This window comes from Crassostrea angulata, unplaced genomic scaffold (assembly GCF_025612915.1).
Source record: "Crassostrea angulata isolate pt1a10 unplaced genomic scaffold, ASM2561291v2 HiC_scaffold_56, whole genome shotgun sequence".
Classification (NCBI taxonomy): domain Eukaryota; kingdom Metazoa; phylum Mollusca; class Bivalvia; order Ostreida; family Ostreidae; genus Magallana; species Magallana angulata.
The window spans coordinates 120738-127924 of NW_026441611.1; positions in this window are offsets into that span (position 1 = coordinate 120738).

Sequence of the window (7187 nt, forward strand, 5' to 3'; positions counted from 1 at the left end):
TTCTTAAAGTATTTGGAGTTGTTGCCCTTTGAAATTCTTCAAAATTAGAGTAGTTGCCCTTAGAATATTGACGTCACATTGTTTTGTTTGGAGCAGAACAAAATGGCAGCGTCGAAATTTGCTCAAATCTCTGCAAAGGAGAGGGAGAAAACATTTGAAATTGAATAGCAACGAAACATTGTAAGTGAACATGGGTGAAGCAAAAATTTTGAAAGAGTATTTGAGAGGTGAAATTTTTGAAGAGTTTAAATGAGTCAACTTGGACGAGATGTAAGGCATCTTGTACATGGATTTGCGTAGATCATCGCTATCTGTTAATAAATATGTCGCTTGATAGTCAACGAGAAAACAAAACACTTATTAGGTTAGTTATTGACACACTACGGAAATATATTGGGTTGATCAATCCCATAGAAGTTTCGGCTTCGCCTCGCCATCTATGAGATTGGTCAACCCAATATATTTCCGTAGTGAGTCAGTACTAACCTAATAAGTAATATTATATATATATATATATATATATATATATATATATATATATATATAGTATAGATAGATAGATAGATATAGATATAGATATAAATATATATATAGATAGATAGATAGATAGATAGATAGATAGATAGATAGATAGATAGATAGATATATATATAGATATATATATATATATATATATATATATATATATATATATATATATATATATATATATATATATATATATATATATATGGCTAGATGGTTACCAATTTAACCATCAGATCTACTTTTCATTTTAAGATACGATTATAATATATAAATATGATTAAGCTAACATTTAGTAAAGAAAAATTCAAGAAATATTTTACCTTTAATTATTTGCTTTTTTACGTTTATTCGAGCTCCCGTTCGTAAAGGGACCAGTATAGTCTGAAATGGCAATGACAATCAAGAGCTCTCTAAATTGGTAATTGCTTTTTCGAAACTTTCGAAAAGCGTTCGACCTTCTCATGCAAATTATTGTTTTTTTTGTGTAAATGAAAAATACCACCCTATAAATTGGCAACAAAAATGACATCATTTTGAGCATTTTATTTTGCTTTATGACAAAATAGATCCACACATTAAATGGTCCTCACATTTTGTTGAAATTGAATAGTTTTTAAAACTGTACACTTATCATGTATATATTTGATATTCTGTATATAATAGTGTGTGATTAATGTTGGTTTGTTTATCATTATTATTTGTGTGCAGTATAATGTTAATATGTATATATTTAGCACAACTAACATGCATTCTGAGAGTATTGCATATATATATATATATGTCCACTACCAGTGTAACGACGAATTCCGCCCCCGGTTGAAAATTGACCTAGATGTCATTTTTCAACATGAAATATTCAGACCAAAAATGTCAAGACCCGCATCGTGGAATTTTGGTCATGACACCAATTCTAAATTCAACAGCAAATATACACATATTAATAAATTGATATTTAATTCCTTGATTATTTAAAAAAAAATCCGTTAATTCATATCTCTTCTTTAGAATAATGGATTTAATTAAGATATAAACAACAATTAAAAAAAACTCATTGAGATATGAACGTGGTTGGTCATATGAAGGGCCTCCCAGAATATTTGATCACGTACCAGCCACGTCAATATCCCGGTGAACTTAATAACATTCCTGTTTATCACTTAAATTTACGCTTGAAAAATGCACTTAAACAATTACACAGCAAAATGAGCAATTGTACATGTTATTTAATTGAAAAAACATGTCAATATATTTAAATAAATTTTGCTTTTTGCATAAAACGTCCAAGCGGTATGAAATCAGTTTGTTTGGTGTATTTTTGATATTACCCATAATAATTTGGAGACATATTCCCACAAAATACATGTGTAACATATAGAGTATATAGCATTGTGAGAAATGACTGGAAAAAAACAATCATTTATTAACAGTCAATTGTATAATAAACTACTTAGGAACTCAATCATCACTCATTATCATCTATTGTTTGCAATTGTTATCTAAGTGTGCAGCTTGGTTTTTTTTCGGAAGTTTTGATTTAAAACATCACATTTATCACAAAGACGAGTTTTATAGCATATAAACGCTTCCATGTTTATGTTATCCAACACAATGTAAGTTTTAAAAAAGACAGTGATCATTAAATTGAGCAATAGATATGTTCTTGCTATAAATATTGAGGGTTGAAAAGTTTAATAAGCGTTTTCAGTATATGACGACTTAAAATATGTATCTTTTAAATATTAAATATCACATAAAAAATGCAAAATAAAAACAACGCATGCGTTTTATATTTTAAACGATTACAAAACACTGTGGCATTGCTTGAGGAAGTTCCAACTCGTTTGTCATATCCAATAGATCGATAAAGTTTTAAACTATATGTATGTTTTACATACAATAAAAAGACAACGAAAATATGTAACATTTTTGCAAACTTGTTCATTGGCAGAAAATATTCTAATACAAATTGAAATTATTTTTTCACAACCGCAATATCGATATGGTAAATAGTAAGTATGTAACAAACAACAATTTTTTTTTTCCCAGTGTTGATGTCAGCTTCAAAAAATAAATGTAACTTAACTTTTTGGGGGAGTTGAACTATGTTCAACCTCCCTAGGCTGTCATGCAAACTCAACGCAAGAATAATTTGTGTGCGACAAACTACTAAATATAATGTCAATTTTGTCATCCGCTTTCAAATAATCCGTGTTAATCGGTGTTGATAAAATGCACGAAAAGATGAATATGATTTTAATGATATAAATTTCATTTTTTCTATTCAAATATGTATAAAATTTTATATTGATATCTGGAGTTTAATGAATAATTGATTTTGTTTTGTAACGAAACGTGCCTTTACAAGTAAGGCTCTTGACAAAAGGACACAATGTCGTGAAACCGCTTTGCAATGTATAGAGTGTAATAAAAAATAGATCATTGTTTTTTGTTTTACCTATAAATTAATGGATACTTTAAGTATATTAGAACAATTTGTATACAAATACCTCACACATTTTCGTGTGAAAATTCATTAGTTTTACTTTTCGTACAATAAAATGTTCATACATGATAGCGTCATGAAGTTTTGCTTACATTCTAAGAAGGAGATCGAGAAAATGCTTATAGAAGAAGAAAAAAATCAGGTTTTTTGCCGAATTCTATCGAAGTCCAGGTAAATGCTGAAATAATGGTTTACTGCACGAATTCGTATTTTCACAAGAAAGTCAGCCATTTCGTTAAATTAGAAGTGTATACGTGCAAGCCGATGTTTGATGTTCACGTGGTTTCGTTTTGTAGTTTAAGCAGAATAAGGCCTATGTAAAATCTTCTGATTACGTTTATATGATTTATATTTATTTATATATCTATGATATAAGAATTTTATGTTTGAATATTTTAGTGTGATTTGTGTGTTTTATATCTAGTGTGTTTTGTTAGTCTGCGAATCTGAAAGTTATAATAAATCAAGTCTTGGGTGCACTGGATCTCGAAATTTTTTACAGTAATTGAGGGGATGTGTAAATGATATGACGTTGATGTTTTAGTGGTATTTATTAATTTGTGCAATAGTATTTACTATGACTGTAAATGGTAATGGTCTGTGAAATTATTGGGCTATAAGGTGTAAGAGGCAAAGTTTTATGAGTTGGCAAGTTATTATCCCGTGAAGTCTAAAAAAAAGTTGATTTTAAACCCTTTGTATACTAAAAATCTTATTAAGTTTTGCTCTTTAAAACAAAAGCAAGTATGATTGAACTCAAAAATATAATGTTGATTTTTATAAATAAAGAACTTATCAAAAGTTAAAAAAAACATGGATATGAACAAAATAACATTATTTATTGAGATTATATCGTAGAATTAATCGATGAGAATAAATCGTAGAGTTGAGCATCCAATGATAAATGAAACAAACAAAGAGATGAACATTCTAGAGATAAACTTTCAAAAAAGAGGAAATCAATGCAATCAAGGACATGGGACTAGAACAGTTATTTTTCTGACATACATCAATAAAAGGGAAGGGCGTATTGATATGTGTAGGTTCAGTGTATCAACTTATCATGAGGGAATTTGATTTTTAAACTTGAAACCAATAGGCCAAAGAGATAAATATCACATTCGTGTTCTAAAGAAAGAACGATCTGATCGATATTAATAAGAAAAGATTGTTTCTAAAAGCGTTGATAAGAGGTTATGGCCAATGTTAGGGGTTTATATCCCTCTTGGTTTTGATCACACGATCTATATTGTATCCAAAATTACCAATGCTCATACAAACTATTGAATCATTAGTCATCTTGACATTAACTAAACTAAAGTATGCCGAGGATAAAGTAAACTATATTTTCTGTACGAGTACTCTCAGTGCTTTGACGATTTTCCTTATTGGCCGTAAACCTCTACTGGCATAATGGCTGATGTCAGTGCCTACTAGCTTCAGCTTGGTTATAATGCCTAAAAGTGGAGTAAACTTTTCATAATTTTGGTTTCATCATTAATTCTGGGTGATGAACTTGTATACCCAGCAGTTTGTATTGTGGAAATCCTCAATGCAAGTATAATTCATGAACAATATGAAACATATAGAAGAGCGACGGCGAAGTGCGAAGATGCGAAGACGAAAGTGCTAAGTTCCGAAGGCGAAAAAGTGATACTACTATTGCTTCTTTGCCTTTGCAACTTCGCACTCTCGCCTTCGAAACTTCGGGCTTTTGTCTTTTTAGCTCACCGAGACGAAGTCATCGGGAGCATATGCTATACTCCCGGCGTCGGCGTCCGGAGCTCGTTAAAGTTTTAGTTGCGGCTCCTGTATTTAAACTATTACTTGACCTCTCTTCACAAGAATTACATGAATGATGCATCTGGACCTACTGAATCTGGTTCCTAACTTTCAGATGCTGGAGGAGGTTTAGGTTTTTGGAGCAGGTAAAAGTTTTTTGATGCAGGTGCCCTTTAATAGCAATATCTAAGTTACTGCTGGTCCGTACTTCACCAAACGTGCATGGATGATGTGTATTATGATACTGTCCGATACACCAGACAGGCTTGAGTGCTGAATCTGAGCTTTATGTTTCGGATCATGGAGAAGGTTAAGGTTTTTGGAGCTGGTTAAATATTTCATTGATGTAAATATATTTTGACAGTTAAATGAATTCAATTGATTAATTTCTTAGTTTACCAAGAGCAAATTCATTAAATTACAGAAAGAAAAATAATATTGTGTTATTAGAATTTAAAACACTGTGCACTAATTTTGTCAGCATATTTCGGCTGTTCCAGTGGCCATTCCGTTAATTTCGCATAACTCGTTGAATAAGACAGGGCTTTTTAAAAACAAATCATATTTGCGGGAAGGAAATACATGTTTAAAAACGTAAATATAAACATTTAATCATTATTAAAAAATAATGATTAAATGCTTATATTTACGTTTTTTAAAGATAAGGTCTCATAACTGCAACGATGAGTGCAACAACAATTTCATAGCGCGCTAGCGCACGTTATACAATTTGTATGCACACACCGTTGCAGTTATGAGACCACATGACTCAACGCTTAATTATACAATATAATATCATATGTTTTAATGTTATGATGAATAATTGCAATATGATATTGTTTCATATAATACTAAATTGTATTATGTTTTATGATATTCTATTATTTGATCAAATACAATTATAATGTATAACACAATACAATGTCATATCATACGTTACAATATCATATCTCACAATTTTTTACAGTATTTAATGGTTTTATATGATATAAATTGTAAGTATGATAGGATTAAATTTTAATTTTATATTATTGTATTGATAAACATATGAACATATGATTATCATACATTTTTTTAACAGATGATATATGATATTGTGTCAAAACAGAATCCATGAATATCCAAGATTATAAAGGATGTTTTTTATATAATATGATAAAGGTGGTGTCATAAAGATGATGCCTCGTCTTGGTGAGCTTTGTAATCTGTGATTACCTATGTTTTATAATTGCAGAGCTCTCCATCGTTTAAAGGGTTCCGAGGCATATTTTGGATTTTTTCTTTTTATAAAATTAATAAAATTAAATTATCCAGAAGGATAGGGTCCGGACTCCCTCTCCCGTTTTACTGCGTAAAATAATATCAAATTTTCCGGGGGGGGGGGGGGGGGGGGCGGCGGACCCCCTCTCCCCCTCCAGATCCATGCATGAGCAAGGGGTGTCGCATAATGAAATTAGAATGTTACTGTGTTTGGTCCACATTAAACAGACGGCTGGTAAGTGACAGGAGTCTGGAAGTGCATATGTACACATTATGGCGGACATTACATTTTGTGTGGAGTAGATAATGATTAGGCATTGTAATCACTGGTAAACATATATGTTACATGTACACATTAAAATAATTATAAACATTCATAGTAAGCGCGATGGCCTAGCGCATGCGTACCAATAATAGCATGGATTAATCGGTAAAACCTTGGCGAGTACGATGCCTGTATTAAATTTTATGTAATCGACCGAGACTTGCTGAATGCAATCAAAAAAGGCGAAGGCGAAAGTGCGAAGATGCGAAGGCCAGATTGCAAAGTTGGGGAGGAGCCATAGTAGTATTGCTCCTTCGCCTTCGCACCTTCGCACTTTAGGCATCACATCTTCGCGCTTCGTCGTCGCATCATCGCACTTTCGCCTTCGCACTATTGCCCTTGCAACTTAGGTCGAAATGGCCCTATCGGAACAGCATAGATATATGTAAATGTAATGCAATACCTCAATATCTTGTTATAACGGAAGGATTTTAATTTTCTAAGATAAACCCCTGCTTTCACTTTCAGTTTATTTAAATATGAATTATAATTTCAGTTACTTTCTGTAAACTGCAGCAGTAAAAATTACAACAGTGTAAAGACTATTTCACAAATAATAAAAAAAATATACTGAAAAACTTAAATCTATAAGGGGGTCATTATTCTACAGGGGTCACTTTTCTTCATGTGGAGAGTGCTCATTTTTATGAAAATGACACTTATTCTTCAGGCAAAGGGGTCATTTTTCTACGTTGAATAATGAGCGGGGGTCATTTTTCTGCGTAGATTAATGACCGGGGGGGGGGGGGTCATTATTCTTCATAACACCGGCTTTCAAAAAACAAACGT